We start from the raw sequence: 12,140 nt of genomic DNA, 5'->3' as shown, positions 1-12,140 counted from the left end.
GAGTAATAAAGCGCTGAAAAGACAACGACAAACAAGCACAATACACACTGACTTGCACTAGGGTAAAGGGAACGCCAGAACGAACAAAGATATCAAACGCGCCCAGCCTCACCGCGGAAGAGTCGGTAACCACTTGCCACTAGCCTGCGATTCGAAAAGAAGGAGCCCTGTGTCTAGCACAGTGCGGCCGGATGGTGAACATTTCGGAACGCAAGAAATCCAAGTTCTATTCACGGGCGCATACTGTGGTGTTTGCAAAGATCATCAACGTCTCAGCAAATGAACAGACGGAAGGCCTCGACTAAAGAGGATCAGCTAAGAAGACGAGAAGCCGAGTGAACGGCCCGTGCCCTGCGAATATAATCGATCTAAATCCTCCTCGCATGGCGGGGGAAGGAGTTGCACAACGGCGCAACTCTTGCATCAGAATACCACCCTCAGGGATGCGGTATGATACTTGGAGTCTGTGTCTCGAACGGAACCGATGGCTGGCAACACTGGGTGACTTCCTAGATGCCAATGGTGAACAAAAGGAGAGAAAGCTATGTGCCCACCTCTCTGCGCAAGCAGATGTGGATCAGGACCGCATCGTCTTCAACGCAGCTCGGCAGGAACCAGGCGAACCATTGCCAACCTTCATCAGTCGGTTGCAAAACCTGGTACAAGGCTGCCATTTCAACACCTTTATGAATGAGGACGCAGTTCGACTCCGTATAATTGAAGGCTGCGCAAACTCCGCAACAAAGCGCAAGATCCTGCGAGAGCATTGGTCGTTCGAAGAAATTATTAGGAAGGCTGAAATGGGAATGCACGTCAAGGCAAGAGACAGATCAACGGACCCGGCTCTGAAGGCAAAATGTCAAGATACCTGGACAGATAAAACTCGGAAGACAAACAAAACAAAAGGGAGAGAGAGGGAAGGTAGACCAGCAAAACGACAACAGGAGAGACAAAGTGACAAAGGAAGTGACGAGGAGTACTCCGAGTCAACCAGTCAAAGGACAACCCCAAGAAGTTCTTCACCCTCAAGGTGTCATTCAATGTCTGATGAGGAGGGAGCGTCAAGTGGGACAGATCGCACCCCTGGACAAGATGGCAACCTGCACAACAGGAGGGTAAGGAAGACAAACTATAGAAGAAGAAATCAAAATGGTCATCACTGGAAATCGGCGCAGGAACACTCTTCGTCAAGTTGTGAAGATGAGTCCGAGGGAACATCCAGCAGGAGAACACACCACACCCGTATCATAGGTGTCCGAGCACCAAACAAAGGGGAAGAAGAAACAGGTCGCATAAGACGAACTGATCCTCCCCAACAACGAACAGGAAAAGACCAACGCATCAATGGCACCCAGGACAATGAAGAAACTGAGAAGAAGTTGTTGATATGTGAGAAAGGCAAAGATGGAAAACCTCAAGACCAAACACAAAGAACAAGCACGTGGTTGTTGAACGACTTCTCAAATGAAACAACGTCAAAGACAAGTCGACGAAGGCACCCGGAGAAGCGTCTTAAAGACAACCCTGAGTCAAAGAACAACGTGTCACGGCCTACTCATTGCAGAAATCCATTACCTGATACCCTCTCTAAGGAACGCTTTAAAAGGGGCATGGCCAGGAACTCCTCTGGTTCAGAGAGCGCATCTGTCTGTTCCTTTAAAAGGGGTATGGCCAGGAACTCCTCTGATTCAGAGAGCGCCTCTGTCCGATCCTGGAAGTCGACAAGAGACTTCTCTGAACCAGAAAGCACGTCTGTTCAATCCCGTGAGTCGACCGAGTAATGGTCCCGACAACAGCCATGGCGTCAACCACCCGAACGCACCGTGGAACCAAAGGACATCCTTCCCATCAAGAGCAACATGTCACACACTAAGGTCTCTGAATACTCAGTCACCCCACAGGACAACCTGTCATGTCAGTCACAAGTATATCCAGACATAGATCAGACACCGTCACCCCTGAAGAGGTCCGCGAGGTTGACTCAAAGGACCTACAAAAGGAAAACAGAGACAGTGGACCTTAGTCACCGGATGGGAAGGGACCAGCCAGTCACTCCGCAAGGAAAGCCGGATGTGTCAGTAGAGAGAGATCATCAGATGAGAGAGAAACATGCCTATGCACAGATAGCTCACGAGTTCGCCAGACAGCCCGAGGCCGTGAATGAGTTATTGAACCAAACCAAGACAGTCTCGTCAGATAGCACCGTACTGTCTGGCATACATGACCCTGAATTGGAGGGCAGTGTTGCCCTCGACCGGACAAGACAAAAGGAAGTAAAAGTAGATGCGGGTGCTCGGAAGAGGACCAGAACCTTGTTCACTCATGAAAGAGATCGAGCATCTGAACCAACCGTAGTTACACCACCGGAAGAAAACATGAGGACTGCGGAATGTGAGAGTAAACAGTTCACACGCAACGTGGTCAAGAATGCCCTGATTAAGACAACGGAAAGATTGACCAAAGCCAAGCTCACCACTGATTCGACACTACTGAGGCTTGAAGAACAGGCTGTCCGCCAACCCGTGTGGTGGATTGAAGAACTGCGAACACTGAAGACGTTAAGCTCATTTTGTTAAGAAAGGGGGAGATGTGGGAGTGTGTGATGCAGTCTAGTGGTTGGGGGCGGAGTTAAGGGAGGATCAGGAACGGGAGGAGCCTGGGGACAGGAACTGGACAGTTAGAGTAGGGACAGGGAAGAAACTGGATGTGATGAATAAAGCTCCAGTTAAAGACCAAGCAGAGTCTGTGTTTATTTGTAGCACGATGCTACATTCATAATTGCTCAATGCATGTTTGGCTTTCTCGAGAACCATTTTGTTCTGTTCAGAATACTTGCGGAGGAGTTTATCATGTACTTTTTTTCAAAGCCAGTTTTTGCTCTTTAGCTTTCCTATTAGTTACCAAAACTTACATATCAACTGCCCCCATAAGCAAGCATTTAATGCTTCCTAAACAACGTTTGGTGGAGCCGACCCATTGTTTCTACTCAAAAACTCTCGAATTTCATCCTTACATACTTGAAACCAGTCCTCTTTCTGCAGATTTCATTTATTAAAAACCACCTCTTAAATTGGGGCTTTTATAGTAGCCAGCTCAAGAGTTGAATGATTCGAAAATCCATTGGAAAGCATCTGAAGACATTTAAAACCCAAGTTCTTCTCCACTAAAAAGAAATCAATACTGGAGGCAGTTTTAAATCTGCCCGAAAAGCAAGTATACTCCCTCTTTTCGGGGAATGCTTCTCTCCATTTATCTACAAGAGATAAAGCCCTTCAATGGTCTTGTATGATTTTCCCTACCTTGGGCTGCCTTTCACAACTTCAGGGGGAGTCCACCCGTGGGCTTTGCCAAAAGTTAAAATCATCTCCTGTATTAATTTCCCCCGGAATTTGCATTAGGGACTGAAATGGCTCCTCATACAGGCTGATATTATTCTCAAATGGGGCATAAAAACTGATCAAAGTGAGCTGCACTGAGGAAACAGAGCAGTAACCCCAACACCAGCCACCCTAAGTTGCAACTAATTGGGATGCATGTCCATATTTAGTTTGACATTACTTGCGTTGTCATTTGAGTGACTATAGTAGGCAAGCCTGTGATAACAGGTACCAGTCCAAATTTTGATAACATCATCAATGTACCTGCCCCAAAAGTGAATATATTGAAGTCCGTCCACTGCACCACAGGTCCAGGCGTGCACATTCTCATATCAACTCCATTTAAAGGTTTGCATAAGAAGGGGCAAATCCCGAGCCCATCACAATCCCCTGAGTTTTTGGCATCATTGTAAACCATATTGAAATAATGATGTGCTATTATTAGACCTCAAAAACCTAAGAGTGTCATCCTTCTTAAGAAAAAAGGGACAGGGTAATGTAAATTGTAACACAAAACAGATTCCCTTTTTATTAGATCTGTCATTTCATGTAACATCGCACGTTCATGATGATAGACTTTCCTCAATGATAAATACCAATCCACAGCTGCTAGTCCGAATTCCTTTTTAATGCCACGTATAGCGTGTTTGTGTCTTATAAAACCAAATAACTGACCCCAGCCAATAATAATCTCCTTCTCCCACCCTGCACTTATTCTCCCACAGTACAACAAAAAAAGGTTACTTAAGCAGTTTCAAATGAGCATAGCAAACCAGCAGTCCCTCTCATTTCAGAGCTACTCTAAATGCATCCACGTTCAAAGCATGTTTTTACATCTGCTATTTCTCAAATAGTTGGAGGGCCCTTAATGTTAATGGGGAACAGTGGAACTGGACAAATAATTTTAAATAATCAATTAAAAGTGTCTACTTTCTTTCAAATACCTACTCCTCTTTTCTGAAATGTTCTGTTTATTTCTCAATATCTAGAAATTATCATAGTTTGCGAAACCACTGTGATGTACTCAGAGGTTCACTTTTCTCCAAGTGTAATGCATTTGAAGCTTTTATAATCCTATCATTTGCAAGAAAACTCACAATGTGATGTATTTATATGGCTCATGTTCTCTCTGAAGAGTTCCTGCAAAACAAGCCATGGGCCTTTGGGGATCTGGTATCCCTACACCTCTTTGACACAACTAAGAAGTTATTTCTCATGCAGGGTTAGTTTTGCAACCCCCCACTATATATGCAACATCATGCCTTTTCTAACTCAAACCTCCAACATGTGCTTTTGGTTTATGGGTGTATGCGGTGGAGATTTTTGGGTGTCTTTTACAATTGAAAGTGTATCTTATACTCTGTAGGTGTTTCTGCTTAAAAGTGTTTCATGATGTCCCTCTGTAGCTCCTCTCAGTCCTCTGCCAGCATTGTGTAAATACCTGAGATCAAGTCTCTGCTCCTCAGGTGTATTCTCACAAATTTCTCCAGTGGTGTGAGGTTCCTATTGGCCCAGTGTCTAAGTTGCATGTACTGCACCTGTCTGTTTCTTGTCATTTAAATTCTGCTTTGCATTGTGAAAATGTTTTTTGTGCAAGAGGGTTAATCATTCTCTCTCACTCTTGTAGGCCCAGGTTAAAGTATGTATTGTTGTGTAATGAATTATTGGGTGACATTTTATGCTCATCTGAACTTTACGGCATCCCCTTGACCTTTGCCCTGCTCTGAATTCTACTTACCAGTGGTTCCACTACCATCTCGAATTAGAGCAGGTGAAAGAGACAGCTCGGTCTTGAGAGCTGGGTATTTCCATCCCCCCACTTCCCCAAAGAACTTAATGCATGGGATTCTTCAAAGCTACTGCCTTGGGGGCTTGACCTTTGCTGACTCTTGCAGCGTGGAGGGATCGCTTGCCCCAGCACCAACTGCTCGCCATCTAGCCTGCTTCGCGGGCTGCAACGCCGCCAAACGACCAGCGCAGACCCTGGTGGGACTTCATGTCCCAGGGTGCCTTGCGCCATCCTCAACTGGCCACAGCTGCGGGGGGAGGAGCCACCACACGCTGAAAAGCGCTGCAGCCTTCCTGCGACGCGGGACGCGTGCGGGCGAAGCCCGGGCCAAGGGCGGGCCCATCAGAGCCCGGAGAAGCCCGGAGAAGGCTGGGCTGGGCCACACCCTTTGGCTTTTCTTTTCCATGGACATTACATGCAGGGACGGAAAACAAGGGCGGTAAGATTGAAGAGCCTTCTATGTATTTGCAAGAAGAGGATATTGAGCCCGTGAACTTCAATATTGAGGATATTTTAATGAATTTTAACCCTGAAGCATCTCGATTGATTCTTTGCATTGTTAACTTCTCCTGTAGTGAGAATTTATTATTATTTTTTTTTTATTTGTAATTTTTAGACGGCTTGCAGCTTTTTATTTATGCAGTTAAATTGCCTGTTTAAGTTTGATTACTTCATTCAATAGGGTTGAGGCCTCACTGCCTGATTACTTGGACGGAATGGGGAAAAGGAAACCACCCGATACGATTATGGGGAGGAAAAATATTGCTAAAAAACAAAAACAAATTAGCTCAACAGCTGACAATTGCACACTTGACGCTATTGACGTGCTGATCGAGGAGGTAGAAAGTATGTTGTCATCAGGGAAAGAGTTCAATGTGAAGGACAAAAGTAAGATCTCCTCTTACTATAACAGGAAAGATAAAGCTGAAACTGTCAAAGCAAAAAGCACTACGGTTATTGTTCATCAAGCCCATAACATGACCCCCACAGAAGCATCAAGAATGTCTCCCCCAAGCTTAAGACGGGTAACGGGTACAACCCCCTCACCTGCCCTAAGTAATCATGTTATTTTAGACCAGGAAACCGACCATGAAGTAATCAATATAGAGTGTTCAAATAGATATCTGCTCTTAGCACCCTTAGTAATCAATGAAGAAGGAAGTCAGGGCGTTGTTCCTGTAAGAGACGTTATGGTAGAGGATGCTACACAAAATAAAGTAAATCCTACGTACAAATTGGTGCAGGACTTATATCTAAAACTTAATACAGTCCAAGAGGAGGTTTCTGTAATTAAAAAAATGATTGAAGTATTAGTTAAACATTCTCTAACTAAACCTGGGCCTGGTGTTATTGAACCATCTGTAACAAATAACACGGCAATGAAGGTTGATCCCTCAAAAGTAAGAAAGCAGGCTTTTGAAACCTTAGACAGTTGCAATGCATCCCAGAATGTTAATCAGGTGGCCAACCATAACCCCGGCCTCTTACAAAGGCCACGACCTAGCCCCCTGAAATCTTCGGGAACACACAAGAAAGCATCAGTAACAGAACGCCCTGAGCATCCTAACAGAGCTGATTCAATGAACGTCCACCATCTGGGAGATCACTACAATACAGCAAGTAGAATGAATACGTATGCACATAGAAATTGGGAGACTAAACTACCTAGTAGGGCGGGACCATGGGCACCGGGGCGGGGAAGGGGGCCGGTTTATGGGGATACAGAATACAGATTCCCCCAACCCAGGCAAAATAAACTCACGAATGATCAAAATTATCACTCTGTTTACCTAACCAATGTACCAAGATTAGACCAGAACTCTAGAGAATATAGGGATTCCCTTGTAAATAAAGTAATTCACTGGTTCAGGACAGTAAGACAGTGTCGTTCCATAATAAGATCCGAAATAAAGAGTGTGGAAAGGATTGCCCAGGTTCAAGGGAACCGTGACGACATAATGGTCTCCTTCTGGTCCAAGGATATTACTGAGGACCTAATCGTCATGAATCTGAGACCACATTCTTTTTGCCAATCTAGAATTGGTATTAGACAATGTAGATTCGATGGATCTAGTTCTTGGAACAAAACCAGTAATCAAAAATGTTACAGCGACCATGAAGCTATTGATTGACGACTGGTCCCTGTGTCTACTCACCCTGAACAGAATACTTACACTCATCAGTGGAACCCTAGTGTGGAATTACCTATCGGTCCCTCTCAGTTTGTAGGTCGTATGTCTGATGGTACCCGGCTAAATGACAATGTTACCCCGGGGGGAATCGCGCCCTCTAATCATAACATGCATCCTGAAGCATCTATCCTGGATAATAACTCTGGTACTACAGTTCCACACCCTAGGATGGTCTCTTGGAATATAGCAGGACTTGCAAGTAAATTGCAAGAACCGGATTGGCAGTCTTATATCGACCTTTTTGATATCTGCCTCTTTCAAGAATCTTGTGCGGTGTCTAAATTATTCAAATGTGGCTATAGGAAATTTAGTCTAGAGGCGCACCAATCAGCCAGAGGGCGGCCATCAGGCGGCCTCCTAATCTGGATAAAAAACAACATTAGTGCTTCAATAGCCACTATTCCCATTGCCTCGCGTGACATTCTGGGTCTTAGACTCGAATTTTCTAACAAATGCACACTCTACTTATTTAATATATACAGAAGACTGAGAGACTCTTCGAAAGAATCAATAATAATTACCCAATTAGAAGATGTAATTGATACTATTCATCTGGAAGTTGTTATTGTGGTGGGAGGAGATTTTAATTGCTGCTATGAACCATTACAAGGAATAAATGCAGTTACCGAAGAACAGGATGCAGCAATGCGGGTCCCAACACTGGCAATAGAAAAAATGATGCCCTCGGCTTCCCCACTACAAATCCTTAATTTTACTATCGAGAAGGGACTTAGATCATGTAATGGCAGAAGCCAATTAGACTATAATTGCTCAGACACCTTCTCAAGAGGGACTTCATCTTCTCGCATAGATTACACCGTGATCAGTATTTCTTACTGGTCGCTTGTGCAAAGCTTTACCCTTGATACGAGTAGAAGAGAAAGTGATCATTTCCCCCTATGTTTAGAATTGAATGGCAAAGTATTTTCTTTTCATGCTTCTCCTAGCTTGGCCATGGACTCAAATATGATAGAACCAGTGGTTTCCAACAGTAAGAGGGCCTTAAAATGGCCGTCGATTCTAGGGAAGGTTGAACTTCTAACAAACGTTTATAATATCTTTACCGATTCCATCTCACATTTTTTAGAAAATCAATCTGGTCAACTAACAATCACCCAGGTACATCACACACTAATGGAAAACATAAAACCTCATTTGACTAAAGCAGTTATTGGTAATAGTAAAAAAAAAAAACTGGGCCAGACCGGTCTAATCTCTGTTTTGAACCCAATTGTGCACTAGCTAAACAGAACCTGGTCAAGGCGTTGAGAGTAGGAAATACCGTTCCAATTAGACATTGTAGGGATGTATATCGTAAGACCCTGACAGCGGCTCGCAGGAAATGGGAAGATGACAGCTGGGAGGAGCTCATAGCAGCTATTAAGAGGGGTGATCGGTTTCTGTTTTGGAAGATCATTGCAAATGGCTCAAAAGCAAATGTAAATGTAAATGTACAGGAATTTATATAGAGCAAATCACCAAGCGGTTTCTAAGCGCTTGCTTAGGGAACCCGTCCTGGTATTCCCCTGTGAGATAACTCCGGCAGGGTATCCGCAAGGTGAAAGCCAGGCATCCCGCCGCGAGGGGCCATTGTGGAGATTAAGCAAGCTATTGCCCAGAGTCGCAGAGTGTGAACCCGTGAATCGAGTAGGCACCGGAGCGAGAATTGTCGAGTCCATGGACATTTTAGGACTCAAGACCCCGCCGAGCCGGGAATTGAACCCTGGTCCCGGGCTGACGTCTGCTTCCAGGTCTGCCTCCTCTAACCAGTGAGCCACACTTCTCCACTGTGTTGGCCCAGGATTATAACTTGGATCCTCAATCCTGGTACAACCATTTTGCCCATCTTTATGCTGCTCCTGTATATTCATCTTTAGATGCTATAATCGATATCAGCTCTCTCTTGCTAGGTAATACTTCCACTCCCTTACATTTCAGTTTGGCAGACACAATAAATGCAATTTCAGCTATTAAACCTTCTAAAGCACCCGGCCCTGATAAAATCCCGGGAGACTTATTCAAACATGCAGTGGACGTTTGGGCTCCTTACATTTATCTCCTCTCAAATGAAATAGCTAGTGGTCAGCCTATCCCTGCCTCATGGAGAGGAACAGAGATCGTTCCGATCTATAAAAAGGTTCGAGGGATGAGCCAGCGAATTATAGACCAATTAGTCTTCTGGACATCCTGCAAAAAGTTTACGCTAAGCAGATCCTGGATAAGCTAAGTGAGTGGATTTCAGACAATATTGTGCTCTCCTCTTGTCAAGCTGGTTTTAGAAAGAAAATAAGCACCATAGACCAGGTCTTTAGGTTTTTAATCCTATCATGGAAATACACTAGGTTGCGGCAAGGCCACCTCTATGTGGCCTTTATAGATGTGAAGGCTGCATTTGATTCTATCCCTACAAACCTTCTCTGGGTTAACCTATTAGGACAGGGTGTCCCAAGCAATATTGTTATGCAGTTGGTTGGACTCCATGACAATACTTATGCAAAAGTTCGCTGGGGGAACTCAGGAGAATTGACGGAAGAGATACCTGTTCAAAGAGGTGTGCGCCAGGGCTGTGTCCTGGCGCCAACTCTATTCCTACTCTACGTCAATGACATGGTTGAAGTTCTTAAAAATTCTAACCAAGATTCCCCGAAACTGGGAGGTGAGCACATTTGTGCACTGACCTTTGCTGATGACACTAATCTGTTATCACAAACACCTAGGGTACTCCAGAATCTTTTAAATGTGTTGGATATGTATTGCAAGCATAAGGGTCTTGAAATCAACCCAACAAAAACAAATATATGACCATTAGTCCCCATAACTCTTTTTCAAATAAAATACGGTTGAATGACGTACTTTTAGAGCGCGTTCCTAATGTCGTATATCTTGGGGTTACCGTTGACTCCAAGTTGTCATGGAACCCCCAGATCTCGAAATCTAAATTGATCCTTGTTCAAAACGCCTCCCCAGTTATAAAAAAACTTTTTTCTACAACATCAAAAGCAATAACACTGGCACTTCATGTATACAAATATAAAGCACAGACAGCAGCTCTTTATGGTTCAGAGTTATGGGGGGGGGTATCAGGATTATCTACAGGAGAAAATAAAATCCTGAGAAGATTAACATCTCTTCCGCAAAATACACCAGTGATTCCCCTTATGTTGGACCTAGGTATTAAACGCATAGAGCATAGGGCCATCTGGATGACCCTCTCATATTGGATTAGACTATGGACAACGGAGGAATTACTTGTATATAGACAAGCTCTGCAAGAATCGATCAGATTGGACGCTTTTGTTAAGTTTCCATGGTTGGTCCATATTCGCACCTGGTTGTTGAGGTTGGGCTTGAGTAGATACTGGAAGCACCTCGAATTGCTCACCCCTGATGCCAAAATGGAATGTAAACCATTTTTTGGAATTTTATGGACCATAGTGTTATAACAAGTTCTAACCATGGATCACTCACAATCCAGTTCTTAAGTTTTAAAACTAATCCCTCTTTTGAATCTTTTCTAGATGAGGTGGAGCCTTTTTTAGCTAAAACGCTTTATCTAAAATTCAGATTTGGGATTCTGCAGATTAAAACATTTACATCCAGATGGGGGAAATGGAGTGATGAGGTAGTGGATTGTACTTGCACAGACTGTTCCCTGGGAAGAGATGAGGATATTGCCCATGTTTTGTTCTTTTGTAATCTCTATGAAACTCCCAGGAAAAAGTGGATTAAACCTCTGTGCAGGAACCTTGGTATTAGAAAATTCACTGAGATGCTCCGCATTGCTAAGTCTGATACCTCCAGACTGGTAGAATTTGGAATTAGCAGATTTTTAATGGCTGTATATTTTATAAGAATGAAACGGGGCTTGAGGTTTTGATAACTATTGTATTTGATTACCCGAGAGGGGTTTGTTTCTCCTTCACTGAATGAACTTTTGTATACCTGATTTTTTAAAATTTTATATATATATTTGTATATTATATACCTAAGTCTGTAGATGATGTCTTCTTTGGAAATTTTGAATAGAGGGGTTCATCTCTGAAGCCAATAAGTGTTCCTTGGTTGCCTGCATCTCTAACATTGCCTCACCCCCTCCAAATTCATCAGACTGTAGTGATATATATATCTCCTAAAAAGATAATCTGTGTACTAAAATGACGTCTTTTTATGTTGCTAATTAGTAAGAGTTGTAGAAAATTGTTTGGAAATAGACAGTTGCTTGCTTTTTATCTAAAATGTCTTTTTTTACTTTGATGATTCTGTGAGTCGAATAAAGATGCTAAAATGAAACTTAATGCATGAACTTTCTACTAACAAACCGGGGTAACCCTAAACAGACCCCATAGAATATTGTGGCATAGATTTGAACATTTTGTCACACAAAAATGAAAAATTTTGGGCATTATTGCTGCACTTTATTTTACTTGTAATCTTTCCTTTTCAGCCTTAAATAATGGAACTTGTTTTAGCAGAGTATTCCACTTTTAAATTGACATGTTTAAAGTTTCTGCAGCTCTATGGAAGCACAGCTCCAATCATAACCTCCTGGGAGGGGGCTGTATTTCTCCCTGGGGTGTTCTAGTGCCCATGTATGCACCCCTGCCGGGGTACCACTGCTTCCCGGATCTGTGAGTCATTACTCCTCGTCCTCAGGCACTGTAAGGCACAGGATCATAGTCAGTGGGAAAATTCATGGTAGTGGTGTAAGTTTTCCACAGCCACATAGGTATAAGATAAATCTTATACAAATGATACTTAGTGATAGTTTGACCTGAAATCACA

Source organism: Lissotriton helveticus, chromosome 8, assembly GCF_964261635.1.
Source record: "Lissotriton helveticus chromosome 8, aLisHel1.1, whole genome shotgun sequence".
NCBI lineage: Eukaryota > Metazoa > Chordata > Amphibia > Caudata > Salamandridae > Lissotriton > Lissotriton helveticus.
The sequence above is the reverse complement of the archived record's forward strand: the minus strand, read 5'-3'. Positions refer to the sequence as shown.